General features: G+C 44.0%; 1 protein-coding gene across 3 annotated transcripts in view; it reads right to left on the bottom strand.

Moving 5' to 3' along the window:
• The window catches only part of Rbm47 (RNA binding motif protein 47), a 77,309-nt gene that overhangs the window by 11,844 nt on the left and 47,569 nt on the right, over window positions 1-17,896 (bottom strand). For all 3 annotated transcript variants that reach the window (XM_032916404.1, XM_032916401.1, XM_032916402.1), the window contains exon 2: window positions 17,254-17,373. The gene's annotated coding sequence lies outside the window, so the exon portion shown is untranslated. The remainder of the gene's footprint in view (window positions 1-17,253; window positions 17,374-17,896) is intronic.

Consider the following 17,896-nt stretch of genomic DNA (forward strand, 5'->3'; position numbering starts at 1 on the left):
TTGTAATGAAAAGGTTTTGAATGAACTCTTTCTTCTTTCTCTTTCCTTTCTTTTCCATTTGTTTTAAGACAGGGTTTCTCTGTGTAGCCCTGGAAACTACTCTAGACCAGGCTGACCCTGAACTCAGAGATCTGCTTGACTCTGCCTCATGACTGCTTTAATGAAAGGTGTGTGTGGCCACCATCCAGCATCTGGATGAATTTTTTTAAAGAATGAAGTAGACCTTATTATTGGGCAAATGAATTCTATAGAAAATCAAGACGGGTTGGAGAGATGGCCCAGCAGTTAAAAGTACTGGCTGATCTTCTTTCTAAAGGATCCAAATTTGATTCTTAGTACCCATATGGAATCTCATGACTGTCTGTAACTCAAGTTCTAGATCTAAAACCCTCTTTTGGGCTCCTCGGGCACTAGACAAGAATGTGGTACATGCATGCATGCATACATACATACATACACACATACATATACATATATATATATACACACATACACACATACACATACATTCACACATCATACACATACATATACTTACACATATGCATACACATACACATACACACATACATATACACATATGCACATACATACACATACATATACATACACACATACACACACATATACATACACACGTACATATATACATACACATACATATACATACACACATACATATATACATACACATACACACATACATATACATACATACATAATGCACATACATATACATACACACATACACACATACATACATGCAGGTAAAACAGTCATACACATAAAATAAAATAGTAGCAAAACAGAAACAAGTGTTACTTGTGATAACTACCATAAAACTTTCTCTATCTTTTTTCTCTTTTGTGGGTTAGTGTCTGCGGTGTGGCTTCTTCCTCTTTGCGGCTTCATATTTTAGAAACATACAGATACCTTCTCACTATTTGTAAAAAATAACTTTAATGGTGGCCTAAGGTTTCACCACTTAACTATAACCAGGAAAAGTTTACTTTTAAAACATAGAATTATGAATTGTGCATGAGACTATTCAGCAAAAATTCAAGGACTAGCAAGGTGGCTGAGGATGTGCTGGCATAGTGGGCATGACAGGTCCTGGGTTCAATACCCAGTATCACAAATAAAAGAAAAAGAGAAAAGAAAGCGAAGTATGGTATCACACATCTGTAATTCCAGTACTCACAAGGCAGAGGCAAGAGGATTGTGGGTTTGAGGTTAACATACAGAACAGCTGGTGTCATAAAGGAAAACGAACCTCAAATCTATACTGACATGCACAACAGAGACATGTGTTGCCACTTAGCCAAGCAGTCCTCTTCTGACTCATCCGCCATGACAAGAGCAATAGAGTGTAGGGCTGCTGAAGCCAGACAGCATGGCTGCCTGAGTCCTCGGTAACCCTTCCCAGTTGTATGACTTAGAAGGAGGACACTTAGCTACTATAGGAATCAGTTCCCCTACCCGTAAATGGGAATCCTAAGGACAGCACTGATTTTAGCACAACAAAGAAGCCAACAAAAAGCGCCCTCTTTGCTTAGTGCTAAGGTTCAAGATGTGCGTTCTCAGCTGCCTGCTCCAGCCTCCTAGGCTGCTGTCCGCTCCAGCAATTGTGGATTCCAACCCCCAGGAACGATAAGGCTTTGTTTTCGCAAGTTGCTTGGTAATGTTATCTTATCACAAGGACAGAAAATAACCAATATAGACATTCCCACTTGGAGTCCAGGCTGGTTTTGAACTCATGTTCCTCCTACCCCAGCTTCCTCTGGGCTGAGATTACGGTACACAGGTATGCTCAACCTCGCCCAACTTGAATAAGACACCTTCACCTATGCCTAAAACACTGCAACAGCTCAGGGAAGGCAAGATCACTTTTGATTCAAATTCTGGTGAAAACTCAGACCAATCATTTAAACTTTAGAGTGGTTTTTAGATGGTTCAGTGGGTAAGGGCGCTTGCCACCAAGCCTGACAACATTAGGTCCTCTACGGTGAAGATCAAATCCTGCAAGCTCTCTTCGGACTTCCACACACACGCCCGCTCCCCACCTACACAAATGAACGTAATAAAAAGTTTAAAATGTATCTTTGGATGGGGTTTCCTTCTGGTCATTTATCTTGTTTTCCTCATGCTTCAGTGCTTGTAAGTCAGCTAGAACCAGCTCCTTATAAACGTTTTCTGAGTGTCCGTTTGGAACGATGCATTAGTTCCTCTAATTTCAGTGCCAGCATTGAGTGTCAATGTCTGTCTCCTTCCCTATGGAAGATGAGCAGGTGTAGCTTAGGAGACTTGCAATGGAGGATGGCAAATACATGATCCAGGGAGACTCTGTGTTTCATAACAGTAAACACGATGTCCTGTATGGTCACAGGAGTAGACCTTAGGCCTTAGAGTACCACAGCCCCCTGCTCTCCCCACTCTCATTTCAGAAAAACAGAAAAGAATACGAAAAAGTGAACAAAACTGGGATTTCTACATAGGCCCTTAAAAATGACATGCCTTTAAAAATTCTTTACCTGTGTATGTATGTGTACTTGCGTGTGGGTGTCTGCGGAGGCCAGATGAGGGCGTCAGATCCCCTGGAGCTGGCCTAACAGGCAGTTGTGAGTCACCAAATGTGTGTGCTGGGAACTGAACTTGGATCCTCTAGGAGAGCAGTAAGTCCTCACACTGAGCCATTTCTCCAGCTTCCTGAATGGTAAGCCTTTCAAAATGTTATACTTGCTTATAATATACAAGTCTTGTGTCTTATCCTCAGCCTTGCAGACAGACAGGCAGACAGACAGATGAGATGCTGGATCCGTTGAGTATGTTTATGAAAATCTTATAGTCTACAAGCTCCATTCTCCTTATCATCCTGCCACAGTTAAATAAGTTATATAAAAAGGAAATCATTTACATAGTGTCTTTTAAAAGGCCATTATGGGGCTGACATATCACTTCTCTCCAAACCAATAGCGGACGGGACTTGGAACAACTACAGGACCACATATGGTCCACCACTTGGAATATAGGCAGTATGGCCTACACAGCCTACAATGCTTTCTCTCTAGCCTGGTTCTGGTGAAACTGTCAGAGTGTGCTGACTAAGTGAAGCTGAGTAATGTAGATTTGACTCGGAAAGCCTATTCACACTCTTCTGTGTCCCAGGCTGAATAATGGCTTAAATTCAGGACCATTGCAAAAAAAAAAAACAAAAAAACAAAAACAAAAAAAAAAAATCAACAACAAAAAAACCTAACATTTTGACTTTCTGTCTATGTGTGTCCACTTTGTGTGTAGAAGCTAGAGTTCTATGTAGGATGCCTTCCTCCACTGTTGCCTCCTTATTTTCTGAAGCAGGAGTGCTCGCTGAGCCGGGAGCTTACTGATTTGGCTGGCCAGGCTGGCCAGTAAGTTTCAGGGATCCCCCATTCTCTGCCCACCAAATCCCATGTAGCACTGGTGTTGTAGCCATGCATTGCCATGCCCAGCTTCCCCTGCGTGCTTCTGAGCACCTTGCTGAGTGAGCCTTCTCCTAGCCTTTGTTTTCTTTGAACAGGTTGGCCTGCCTCTCCCAGGTTAGCCAGCAGCTCACAGAAATCACCTTGCTCTGCCTCCTAAGTGCTAGCATTTCAGGCATTCATTATCACCCTCTGATAGTTTCACACACAGATTAACATATATCCCAGAGTCACAGACCCATCTCAGGCTCTTACTCAAAGCAGCAGTGCAGTATTTATGAGCGGGTATAACACAGTTCCTGACAAACACATGTAAGTGATAGTTTAAGAGACAGAGGTTGTTTTCTTCTTTACCTATCTACCCACTCACTCACCCACCCACCCAATTGTTTTTGAGTAACCATACCCGTGTGTCCTGTGTTAGCTGCAGGAAGGCCTTCTCCTTGTGGCGCTCACCTCCCAGCAAGCTGGATTATGCTTAGACACAAGGAAGTTGAAGTCTAAGGTTCTTTACATGTGTGCTTACTGACCAGGAACTGCTTCAAAGGGTCAGGCTTTAATTCTTAACAATCTGTTCCTAAAAGGTTACAGTCCTCAAGGTCAGTGCCCAGCCACCTCAGAATCTAAAAACCAGTCTTGAATTTGGGGGAGATCAAGGAGGGCTGAGTACATGGAAGGGATTAGAAGGAGAAAAGTAAAGAGGGGGGAAAAGGCGTAATTATATCATAATTAAAAATTATATTTAAGGAAGGAAAAAAATTAGCCCCAGGAAGCTAGAGAGATGGCTCAGTGGTTAGGGGTGTTTGCTGCGCACTCGTGTGAGCTGGAGTTCAGATCCAAACACTCACACAACAAGCTGGGTATCCTGTAAACATGTATAACTCCAGTTCCAAGGAAGCCACCTCTTCACCCGGATATGTGTATATCCACTCACACAGACACACTCAGATACACGCACGCACACACAGAGTCACATTCACACAGTCACATTCACACACATATACACACTCACATAAATAAGCAAATAAACAAATAGACATAAAATTAGCCTTGGAGGTCTGGTATGACATCACAAGCTGGTCACCCTAGCTTTTAGGGAAGCAGATGCCAAAGGAACGGGGGTTTGAGGTCATGCTCAGCAATGTATCAGGTTCCAGGCTAGCCTTGATCTTCAGAAAGCAAAACTCCTAAGGAACATAGCTCAGTGGTGGACTATTTGCCTACCTGCCACAAGGCCCTGAGATTAGCCGGGTGGTGCTGGGGCACACCTTTAATCCCAGCACTAGGGAGGCAGAGGCAGTCAGAGTCCAAGGTCAGCCTGGTCTACAGAGCTGGCTCCAGGACAGCCAGGGAGGTCTACAAGGGGAAACTCCATCCCACATTGAAAAAGAAGGGATTAAAAATGAGCCTTGGACTGGGCGTGGCGGCAAGCAATTGCAATCTCAGCTCTCAGAAGGGTGAGGAAGAGGATTGGGTCGACCATGCCTTCTAGACTAGCCTAGAATATTCTCACACAACAGCATGCTGTGCAGGGAAGTGTCTGATACCAAAACTGAACGCCAAGATCCCTGCTTAAGGTAGACGGGTGGATGAAGTTGGTCCTTGTCTATGAGTAAAACAAGAATGCAGGCACACAGCATAGACGTTCTCAGTTTATTTACAAGGCAGGAAACAATCTTTCAGGACCAGGCAGAGCACCTCAGACTTCAGAGTCGGAGAGAGCAAGGATGGTCTTGACTTCTCCAGTGGTGAACCATGAGAGAAATCTTTGAGGCTTCACAGACTGCAATGTAACGGGCAGTACTATGCTCTGTTTATCTGGATGCATACTCTGGGGAAGGGGTATTATTAGGGTCCCTACCCTACAGAGCAATTAAGTAGAAGCTCGGGGAATGAGCATCAGAGGCGGTGCCAGCCTGACTCAGAGTTCACACCACAGCAGCTGCAGCTGATCCTCCTCACAGCGTGAGGATTACAAGAAACGACAAGTGAGGGGCTCCTGGGCCAAAACCTCAAAAGAAGGGATCAAGGAATGTCACTATAAGAAAACTGAACTTGAACATGAGACAAGAATCCTGGCTCTATGTAAGGTTCTTGTGTTTACAGGAAAGCAAGCAAAAGGTTCTCAGGGCCAGCTTCAAACCAGTCGACACAGAAGTAGCTGGTGAGTACTGGTGGAGGCTGGTGTGTCAGCCTCCTAGGTGCCATGCCACAGGTAAGCTGGCTGGCTGTCATTCTTCTCTGGTGTTGTGGCTTAGACATCCAAGCACAAATCTGATTCTCATCAAACCTTGGCTTGAGCACTTTGCAGAGGGGGTTCCAGAAAGAACCTGTAGAGACCTGCCACACTCTGCAAATGGTCCAAGTGTCCCGGGGGTGCCAGATGTCTGAAGGCGGGACCCTCCCAGCACATGCTCTCTCTGTGCACACTCCTCACTGAGGGGTGCCAACATCAAGTGGGCATGGCGGGGTATTTGAAGGAATTCAATCTTTCAGCTTAGCATATGCTACTGTATGAAAATGTACTTTCAAGCAGAGCTACTGCTCTCCTGGGTTCTGGTGGAATTTTTGTTGTAGGTTACATTTGCACTGACAAGGTAAGCTCACAGCACAAATCCTCAGATTTGAATCCTGGTCTTAGTATGGTTCACAGTATCTTTCATTCAGATTTTACTTTTTAACTGGTTGCCAATATACTTAGAACTATTTCTAGTGTTTAAAAAACCAGTCCTTATCAAAGGCGTGTATGAGTTTATTCTAAAATTACTTGGATTGTCAGTTAATTTTGGTTCATAGTTCTGATGTGTGTTGGGAGGGGGGGAAGGAGGAGGAATTCAAATTCGAATCCCACTTTCTAACCCTGTCCCGTGAGAGGATTCAGTGACACTTGAAGACACCTGACTCACAATAAGCTAGAAAGGTTAGCAATGGCTATTCTTGTTTTAAAGACTGTTACTTAAGCTGGATTAAGTGGTTTATGCTTATAAACCCAGCACTTAGGAGGCTGAGGAAGAAAAACTGTTAAGAGTTCCAAGTTAATATGGATGGCAGAGACAGGGTGCTGGGGGAGGGGGAGGGTATGGGTTTGCAAGGAAAAGAGAAGAGGAAAGGGGGATCGCTTTACGACCAGGGTTCACATTTTAGGGAAAGCTTTGTCACTAAGGTTGTGAATAACCTCGTGGATTACAGAGATATTCTGTGTGAAGAAAGAGCTCACCACAAATCAGGAAGAAACCAGGAAAGAAAGATCAGCTTCTGCAGAGGGTTTCTAACACGTGGCATTTAGTGTTTCGCCCAGTGCCAAGTCACCACCACCTACTTGAATAAACATCAGGGAGGGCTGCTCCGGCTCTTGGGGCTCTGGTCGCATTGGGGCATGTCTGTCAGAACTAAGACTGAAAGAGTAAAAGGATTCCCACTGGAAGTCAGGCCATAGGACTAGGAATTTACCCAGGAGCTCAAACAATAAGCAAGGAAGGGAACACGGGCTCACCCGGTACCCCTCACCCCACCCTCACCCCGCCAACACTAATTGCCCTCTGGACACATAAAAAAGCCTTTCTGTGAGTCTCCTTGCTATAAGCAAAATTTTAGAGATAGAAGACAATGACATTCTGGCCTTTTTCTACTTTAGATGCTCTAGACTGAGTAATAGTTCGTGTAGGAGGGCTCAGCCATGTTGATGCTGGTAACACAGTCTGTTATGGTAAAGGACATCGCCCAATGGATGGCCGTGTTTGATCAACAGAAGAGCCAAGAGGCTTAATTTTCCCAGGCACTTCTATCAACACGACCCTGAAAGGGAGGCTTTGCTGTGGGTTCCCGGGGATACCAGTCATACATCCCAAGAGGGGTGAAACTACTTGCCAAAAAGTGGGTAAAGTAGAGGGAATTTCTGCCCCAGCGTTTGACAGTCCATGAATGTCTTGTCCCTTTTATAAGCATTACAACACTTAACACTTAACAAGTTCATTGGTACTGGAAACAAACACCTAAGCAGACCCCAAACACACCACCAGCATACAGTAGGAGGGATCTATCGGTTCCCTCCTTATTCTGGCTCTGCTGGCCTGAGCCATTGAGAGATCTGGGACAGAACAGAAAGTCTAACTGGAAGGCAGGCAGATGCCTGGATAGAGAAAGCAGCTGCTGAGGTTTCTGTCTTAAAGAGACGCAGTGGTTTGCATTTTAGATTTTTTTTCCCTACCCACATGATCTCATTTCACAGAGTCCCAGATTCTGAGCTGCACGGGGACCCAAGGCAACATTTAACGCAGGATTTCGAACCTTCCGTAGCTGTCAGCATTCTGGATGTTGTGAGGGGATGGTCTTGGCATTGTAAGAAGTTTGAAAGCATCCCTGCTCCTCTACCCACGGGATGCACAAACACGTGATCCTACATTGTGACAACCAGAGACAGTGCAGAGTTTGTGGGATGGGGGATGTACAGCGTGTCCCTTTGTGGAGAACTGCCGCTGTAATCCACTGGAGTTGCCAAGATGGTATATAATAAGTAATTAACACGCGTTATTTCATGTATCTCCCCTCAACGGAAGTCTGGTGTTTTGTATTCTTTCTTTTGAACTCTTCCTCACCCCCCCTCCCCCAGGTCCCCCTAGAGACTACAAAGGATCTGTAGTCCAAGTTGGCCTAGAACTCACTAGTCTTCCTACCTCTTTCTCCTGAGTATTAAGATTACAGGCATGTACCACCCAACCAGGCCAACAGTTCTGCGTTCCAGCTTTGACACGGGCAGTGTTGTTCAAGGGACAGGTCAGTGTCTGAGATACCAGACACCTTATTAATAATGTGGCAGAGATGTTACTGCTTTTATTTTTCATGTGCAACAATTATCATCATATATTACTATCACATTTTGGGGTCTTGACTACTAATCTGCACCACAGGCTGACTGACAGGCCACAAATGGGACTTCTGAAACCTGGCTAATGACCTGCCCTGCTATCACAGTGTGTCATTTAAATTGAGAACCCCCGCTTCCGGGACACATGGGAACTGCTGGCAATCTGGTTCTCAAGACGTGGGTCACTTTTAAATTCCACTTATGACTTCTGTAATAACATAATAAGCCTCACCTCACAAGAGTCACATTATTTAAGGCATACTACGGACAGTCACTGAGAATGTGGTCTTGGAACAATTCATTGGTACTGAAGTCAGCTTCATCCTCCAGTGGCAATGCTGTGATGGCGTAGACCAGGAAACAATAGTCACGCCCTCGTTTTCTCATTCACTCACTGGGCACTTGCTGTGTACTAGGCTGTGCTAAGAGTGCTTCAGCATGCAGCCACTGCTCAGTCTTTGTGTTCCTAGTCTAGCAGGAAGGAGGAAAGAGCTGAGGAGCCCTATAAGCAAAGGGGAACATTTGCAAGTCTGTTGGAATTGTCTAGAGTGGCTGAAATGCCAAGAGGTGTAAAAGGGACAGAAGAGGCTCAGAAGGCAAATGGAGCTGGGCTGAAACCCACTCCTTATTCTGTGTGGAGACAACGGGAAACCGAAGGCAGAAGACATGGCTAGGAGGCCTCAGATGAATCTGCAGGTGCAAAGGGCGTGGTTCTTGCACAATGGTTCTGCTCAGGATTTGATCAATGCATTTAGGAAGTACTCTAAGTGCCCAGGACAAATGAGTGACATTTATAAGAAGACAGGCGATCTAGAACCTCAGAATGAATGGCACAAGACAAACCTGAGGGTTTCTGTCTTGCCAGCCATGGTTAGTGTCAGATAGACCAAACCTATGACTCGCTGTCCTTGTCCCCTTTCAGACATGCTGCAACTACCATCATTTTCCCTCTGTCTTTCTCTAAGAGGACAGAGTCTGTGCCTGTTCCTGACCCTCAAAGTTTGGAAAATAAAAGACAATGCATATTTGTTAAAGGGAAAGGTTGTAATTTCTAACTCAACAAGCTAACCAGTAGCAATCAATGTGTTTTTGCACAAAGCGCTGTGCTGGGGACAGTGCAGCAGGGTGAGGTGGTAGCCACAAAGGCACAAGAGTACTCAGGACTAGGCGGTCACATACCAGTTGAGTAAACGTTTATTGCGTTAGAAGCTAAGGCTAGCTCAATAATGTAGATAACCAACGGTCAAACCCAAGGAATGATCCAGCTATCACATGCAGAAAGGCCTAGAACTTTCCATACCTCTGGTTAATTATGGAGACAGACTCCTTCCTTGTCCTGTTATCCTCAGAACTATGTTATCATAGATTATATTACTATAAATGTCCTTGTAAGGGCTTTATAGAATCCATTAAACTCATGAAAAGCAACTCCCATTTTATGACCAAACCATTTAGCCCCATGCTTCCTTCCATATGTTGAGCATTTCGGGAGAAATGGTGTGGTTAGCTCATGTACAGAGGACAGGGCAGCAATGAAAGAGAAAAGACAGAGATAGCTTACAGGTAATCCTTGCAAGAAAGGAGACAGGCTGGAAATAATTTCTAGAAGTATCTTAAAAGTAGAGTGACCAAGCGCTCTGGCCGGTGAGCTTATAGCCCTTGAATTTATGAGTATAAGACATCTCATGGAAATTCCTTAATTCTTGACATTTCTGTGAGTAGTAGTGCCCTGGAGAAGAAAACAGCAAACCAGGGCCGCCATGCTAACCTTGTCTTTCTGGATATTTTTACAGTTTTACTGCAACTCAGCCATGAACAAGGCGTTAGTCCTGTCTATCTATGGTTGCTCTTATGCAACAAAGGTAGGGTTAAATTACAATGGCAGAGAATGGAAGATTTGCAAAGCCAAAATGGCTGACAGCCTGACCCTGTAGAGAGAATCTCCTATAACCATCACCTGTCAATAAAAAAAACCAATGGCCAATGAGCTGAGAGGTAGGAAATAGGGGGTGGGACACTGACAGGAAGAGAAAATTCTGGAAAATAGTGAGAGAATAAAAGGAGATGCAGAGAGAGAGGCAGCAATCAATGTGAGAGAGATTTGAACAAGATGCTGAGGAAGGCACAAAGGAAGAAGTGGGTTGGGACTGAAGGAGAGGCCATTAACCGTGTGGAACACATAGAACAGTTTAAATAAGTTCCGAGCTAGTCAGGGGATGGAGCCAAAGCTTATGGCCTAGGCATTTGATAGTTAGTCTCAGAGTTGTCATTCTAGGAGGAAAAGACAAATTTAAATTTTCTTAACGTGGTCTGGCAAACTCTAAAAACCCTGATTCCCTGAGTTTGAGAGTCCCCCCCCAAAACAACAACATTGTTATAGGGTGTCGTTAAGGTATCCAGAGTCTTGGCTCCTCATCACCCTCTCTTACAAAGTGAGCAAAGGCCGCAGTGATCTATATCTTAAAGATCATGAACAGGACATCATGTGCCAAGTGCCCACACCACAACCATGTCTGATAAGCGCGAGCTATTGGTGCTCTCCTTTTTGAAGGACGGAAAATTGAGAGAGTCAGATAGCCCTCCCAATCTGATGGCAAAATCATGCTCTCCAACAGGATACGCTTTCTTTGCTTCTTCCTCACATATGCTGTTAGTTCTGGCCAGTGTAAATGTAATAAAATCACGATCAGTGGGGAATGGGCCTAGGTCAACACAGATAAAAGACGATAAAACCCCAGCTCCATGATAAACAATTGGGGAAACCATTCCTCGCTACACTGTAATACCCCACTTTGCTTTCCAGACCCCAGAGTTCAGCACAATGTACCACAGCTACTCCAGCCGTGTGTGAAGTGGTATCCAGCTCTACTCTAAAATCAACAACTCATGGAGTTAACTTTTTTTTTTTTTTTTTTAATGGCAGGGTCTCAAGTAACCCAGGTTGGCCTTGAACTCACTATGTAACCAAGGGTGGTCTTGAACTCCTGATCTATATTCCTCTACTTCCAGAGTGCCAGGACACAGATGTCACCAATCGTCTGGCTTAAATGGAATCCATTCTCCTGACCTAACTTTCAGAGTGGGGATACGGGGTGCACACCGTGGAGTGTGGATGGGGGCTGCACCTCTAGACTGTGAGTTAAGTGCCTTTGCCACCCGTGCTCTGCCCTTGAGAAACAAAGGTTCCCTCATACATTCACATAGCATCCCTCCATCCCAACTGCAGTTTCGCTATAAAATGCTGACAGTACTATTATTAATTAATTAAAGAATTAATTCTTTAAAGAAGTCATGAAATATAAGTGTGTTCACAAGCTTAGCACAAAGTCATGATGCGCTGTGGTAAATTTGGAAAAAAAGAATTTTTTTAAACATGGTGTTGGGGGTAGAGCCTAGGCTCTTAAGTATGGCAAGCAAACGCTCTAACACTGAGCTACACGACTAAGAGGGAATTATAATTCAATAAAGGTGGATAATTTTTTTGGAGGTAATAGAATCTTATGTTTGTATATCCAGACAGTCCAAAAGTAATAGACTCATGTTGTTTTAAAAATTCTAAAACGGAAGCTGGGCAGTGGTAGCTCACACCTTTAATCCCATCACTGGGAGGAAGAGCAGGTGGATCTCTGTGAGTTCAAGGCCAGCCTGGTCTACCTAGTGAGTTTCAGGACAGCCAGGGCTACACAGAGAAACCCTGTCTTTAAAAAAAGAAAAAGAAACAAACAAATCACTTTAAAATTCTAAAACTGGGGGCTGGAGAGATGGCTCAGTGGTTAAGAGCACTGACTGCTCCTCCAGAGGACCCAGGTTCAATTCCCAGCACCTACATGGCAGTTCACAGCAACCTATAACCCCTGTCTAGGGGATCTGACTCCCTCTCACATGCAGGGAAAGCACCAAATGTACATAAAAATTAAAAACAAATTATTTAAAAAAAATCTAAAACTGGCGTGCAAAATGTATTTTAAGAAAGAATATACTCGAAAGAAAAAAAATGCTTTTTAAGTTTTTTGAATCAATCTTTCGAGAGATGAAGAAAGAGAACTTCCCCCAATATAAACTTTAGCGGTCACTGTGATGTGCATGAGGGGCGCCCTGTCCTCCCGCTTCCAACTACATTACTAGGCAGCAAAATCAGGTGCACTGTGAAAACATGGAATACTAGAATCCCACGATCCATGAACACATGCTCGCTGGGGCTTGTCCTAGGATGACCCGGTGGTGGGACATGCGAAATAAGTTTACAAGACTCTCACAGGTCTCTTTGTAAGGAACATGACCACTTGCCTGCCCTGAGACAAAGGCTGCGGGCTGGATCGACACAGTCAAACATTAGCTTCAGTTTTAGGTGTGACCTGATTTTGTTTGATTAACATTAGTCATTCCAGTTACAGCTATGAAACGAGATCTGCTCCCATTGGAGCAGGGGTGACACAGATCCTGTTCAATGTGGATGCCCTTGCATTTCAACGACCTTAGACCTTAAGGTGAAAGAGAATTACCCCAGGAACTCTCCCTACGAAGGGGAATAAGCCCAGGATGATTTTCATATGTGTGTGGGTATACATGAAGCTTTTGGTTTTTAAACAGTAGTTGGAGGCTCCTAGAGAGATCACTAGCTGGCCAAACTGCAGAGAGATTGGGGATTCACAAACCTGACCCAGGGCTCAGAGAAATGCAAAAAGGGGAAGAAAAACAGTGAGAGGCAGAGGACCGGGACTGACAGTGCCATCTTATTACGCCTGGGAAGCACCATAGCCGTGAAATCTCAACATGGTGGCCTGAACAAGACCTTCACAATACAAACGGCAGTCAGTGCCAGTTTGGACAAGGGAAATCTCACAAGGTCCCGCCCGAGAACTACAGGCAATCGATGAGGCCTCGAGGGAGAATCAGCTTTTCTTCAGGCTCAGAATAACACCAATAGGTCATGAATCCCAAGCATGTTGATGAGCACAGCCTGGACTCAGGGCTTACGTAGGTAATAACCATGATTAAGGAAGAGGAAGTGGGAGAGGACAGAGGAGGCATTTGAGGCAGGGAGGGATGGGTGGAAATGATGTAAATATAAGAGTTACATGTGAAATGCTCAAACAAAAATTGTGTTTAAACTGAATGTGAGGTATTTAGAAGTTGAAAATGGCCCAGTAGTCAAGAGCACTTAATGCTCTTGTTGAAGACGCAGGTTCAAGTCCCAGCACCCACTGTCTGCTCACGGCTCTGTAACTCCAGTTCCAGTGCCCTCTTCCGACCTCCAGTGAGAATACTGGAGGATGTGTGGATACTAGGCAGTCAATGCAGTGTATGTACATACATTTGGGTAGAACACACCCACATTTAACTAAGAAAATACATACATTTTAAAAATTGAAAGCATTTTTTTAAAAAGGGGCTAGCTAGAGAGATGGCTCAAGGCATAAGAGCACTTAGTGTTTTGTAGAGGATCCAGGGTTGGTTCCCAGCACCCACACGGTGGTGGAAGCCAGCCATGACACTCCAGTCCCAACACCCTCACCATCTTTATGGGCACCAGACACGCATGCGGGCAAAACACTCACACACTTTCAAATGCTTTCATTGTATTATAGAGCACTACAACTATAGCCTCTGTGAAAAAGAAAATATGGGGAAAAGAATGTTCTAGTGAAAGACAATGGGAAAGACCTGGCAGGAGGTCAGTATTCCAACCTTCCCAGGAATACTGCTTCTGCTGGGGAGGTCTCTGCAACATAGTGGGGGGTCCTGTGAAAGGGGCTCTCGGGTTAATCTGATACTAACCACGTGATTCAGAAGCACACAAACTCCAAGGTCCTCAGCCTCACATCAGTCTCGTGATCCTCATTCCATACAGAAGAGAACACTCTGGGCAAAGCTGAGGGAACCCAGGTTGGAACAACCATGTCCTCCTGCAGCCCATCATCTTCCTTCCTCGTTTGCCTTTGCTTTCCCTTCTTGCTAATGTGCCTTTCTCTGGTCTTAGACCTCCATTTGCTATCTCTGACTCCCAACTGTAATCGCCTTGGTTAATAAGTACCCACTGTAACAAGTGGGAATCAAGGTATGCAGCTATCTGATCGCTCCTTGCTTTTAGAACCTGTTTGAATAATTCCCACCAGTGCAGTTGTGATCAGGAAAGAGAGGAGAGCTTGGTTGTGAAAAACTGAAATGTTCATTTGTCTATAAATGAGAGTTGAAGGTGGAATGAGCGTGTTATTTGGAACAAATGACTTGCTTTGTTTACCTCTATGAAAATGGAAGTTATGAGGAGGTGAGAAGGGAAGAGAGGGCTAATGAGAGCCTCTACAGCTTGGCTAGGCAGTAGTTGCTTGGATTGACAACTGACTATGTTAACAGTTCAAGAAAGCAAAACAATATTAAAGAAGTTCATGAAATGTACTCAGTAGATTGGTGCAAGTAAACAGAAAATATCAAGAAATAGGTCATCCGTCAGGGATGGAAATGGGTGGTGGGGTTGAATTGATGTCATTTCTCTTATTCTCTCTGCTTTCACCATGCACATGTGGAGTTAATATTTCAGTTGAGCCCTAATGCATGAATAAAAACAGCCTGGAAGTGAGCTAACTATTTATTCTCAAGCTCACATGGACAGCAAGGTGACCGAATGTGAAGAGATCGTCAAGGGAAATGCACTACTCGAACCTCACAAATTATTTTTAGAAAGTATAGGTTATCGCGTGCCATCTAATATCAGAAAATGTGATTCACTTAGTCATTTCTACTTTTCCCCAAATCCCCACTTATGGTAAAGCTAGAATGAGAGTGGCCCACAATGGCCAACAGAGTTTCTCCTTATAAACCAAACCCGGTGTAAAGCAGGGGAGGGCGGACCTGGTAAACTCTGTCCTGAAGATTATGTTAACAGATTGAGCACTAACTGATCTGGAATTTGGACACTGACTCCCCACGCCGAGCGTTCTGATGTTGAAAGTCTAACTGAATCTTGTTCTGACAGAAAATCCTGTAACTATGGTTGCATAAATGCAGCCCTGCTGTTATCTCAGGCCCGACAGAGAGCAGCCAGCTCACTGTAGACCTTTGGTACTAGGAGGGGCAGCATACACAGCCAGGAGTTTCTTCCTCCTTCTCACAAGTCTGCCAGGAAAGGGGCTGGAAAGATTTCATATTTTATATTGGAATCATACATAGGCTCTGTCCACAAAAAAACAAAAAACCAGCTCTAGGGAAACTTCTGGAAAAACCCCTGGTACTGTGGGTAGGCTAGCTTAGTTTCTCCGATGTGGCATGAGGAACAATTGACTTTTCTGTGAATGATGCAGTCATCTACCTAAAACTCCCCACTCCCAACCACATTGAGCATGTCCTCTCTCGTTCCCTCTGTTTCCAAATAAATATCCTTAGACACGCACACAGATGTGCACAAGCAAGCTTAAAATACTATTAGCTTGTTGTGTTCTTGTGTCGGGATTTCATGAAGCCAAAAGACTAACAGATTTCACTACTGTATGCTAGTTGCATGAGCTGTATCTGTTTCCCCAAACTTTCTCTCGACTACCTGTGGGACAAGCAACTTTAGTCTGCAAGAAACGATGCAGACGAAGGCTGAACGCATCTGTGGCTTCTTAGCAACTTCTGCCTGGGCTATGCCTTCACTTAAGATGAAGAACCAATGCCCAGAAGCCAGAAAGAATCACAGACTCAGCTGTAAAGCAGGCAGCAACTTGATTAACATGGGTGGATGCCTTGAACACGCATTTCTTCAAGATACAAGCATCGTTAATCCTTAGGGGCCAGAAAAAAGCCGATATGCCACTTTACCCTTATTATAATGTCGATTGTCAAGACAAGCCCCTACACTGTGGCCAGTTAGGTAGACTCTTTGTACAGTGATGGCAACAGTGTAAAAAATTAGGGTGGAAAACAATCTGCTGATACTTCAGGGAAAAAAAGAAAGAAAGCCTGTAAATACTTTGATTTACCATCTCCTACTGCTGGATGTAAATCTAAAATAAAAGCAGGACTCAGGTGTTCTTGGGCATATTATTCACAGTAGTCAAAACCAGGGAATACCCTGATGTCTGCTGATGGATAAGAATTAACAAAACCTGGTCCATGTCTTACAATAGAATATTATTCAGCCCTACAATTAAACCCTTCTATGAACCCTGAAGACGTGCTTTGTGAAGCAAGCTGGTTATGAAAGAAAGAACAAAGGGTCATGCATCAGAAAGTTTGAAGTGACAGCTACTTCTGCTTTAAATAACAAGCAAGAAGGCCAATTTGCAGAAGCTATGGGGACAGCTCCCAAATCAAATACCATCATACCAAATCTTCTGTCTGTCTTGTACAGAGACCCTTCCTTGCGTACCAGGCATTGAAAGATGTCAAAATACTGATGACTACAGGTTGTGGTGGTGCCTACCCATAATCTTAGCATTTGCTGGACGGAGGTGGGAAGATCAAAAGTTCAAAACTACCTTGGACTACAAGAGACTGTTTCTTAAAAACATAACAATGAGGGGGAGAGGTTGTGGGAGGGGGACAGTGATCAGGATATAGTGAATAAAATTTAAAAAACCCAATAGACACAACAAGAAAGGAAGGAAGGAAGGAAGGAAGGAAGGAAGGAAGAAAGAAAAAAAGAAAGAAAGAAAGACAGACAGACTAATGTTGTTTGAGATGTCAGAGGTAGACTGTGAGCAGTCCAGGTTACTCCAGTCTCTTTCTACAGGAAGAGATGTGTCCTTTCAAGCCACTCAGATGTGATATGCACAGATAAATAAGGATTTGTAGTGCGGTCTCAAAGAAACTCATTGTCCTGTGTAACATTCCACTAATTCACCATGTAAACACTCAAGGCACACATCACCTCACAGGTGTCCTGTTGGATAGGAAGGGGAATTATGTTCTTACTTAAATAGGGAAGAAAAGGATTCTGGGAGGTGCACTCACCAAAAGTCAGCAATTCGATTGGTCTTTCTATGGAAGGTAGAACAAGAGAATTCGCGAAGATTCAGGCAGCTCACTTGGGATTTCTCTGTTCAGTTCTTGAAGTATTCTTTGAGGCAAACCCTAAAGCAGTGAAGAAAATGTTAGGAATGTTTTGATTTTCTTCATTTCAACATGTTTCACATGGGCCTAGAAATTGAGGATATTTTCTTCCCAAAATGAACTATCTTTACTCTGATTACTCAAGAAACCATTATTCTTATGTCCTCTAGAAAGCAAGAAACGTAACTCATTATCTTATCCTTGAAGAAATGGGGAAATGAGACAGGAACAGGAGCATTCTCTTTCATTTGGTGTGGTTTGACCTTTAGAGCAGCCATGACTTAGAGATGTGCATACTGCTTAGGAAAATTACAGTTGTAGTCCAGAGACTCACAAAAAGACCTACCTTCTTATATACCGAGATAAAAATATCTAGCTCGAGGTCTCCTACATGGCTTGTGGAGTTATGTTACACATCACTAACAAATCATTACTAGTGCCTGACCTCATCCACAGCCTGTCCCCAAGGCCACAGGGACAAGGCTGAGCAATCCACCTGCAATTAATCAGAGTTGGCTTGAGAGTGACTGCCTCGGCCCTAAAG

This window comes from Rattus rattus, chromosome 11, assembly GCF_011064425.1.
Source record: "Rattus rattus isolate New Zealand chromosome 11, Rrattus_CSIRO_v1, whole genome shotgun sequence".
Taxonomy (NCBI): Eukaryota; Metazoa; Chordata; class Mammalia; order Rodentia; family Muridae; genus Rattus; species Rattus rattus.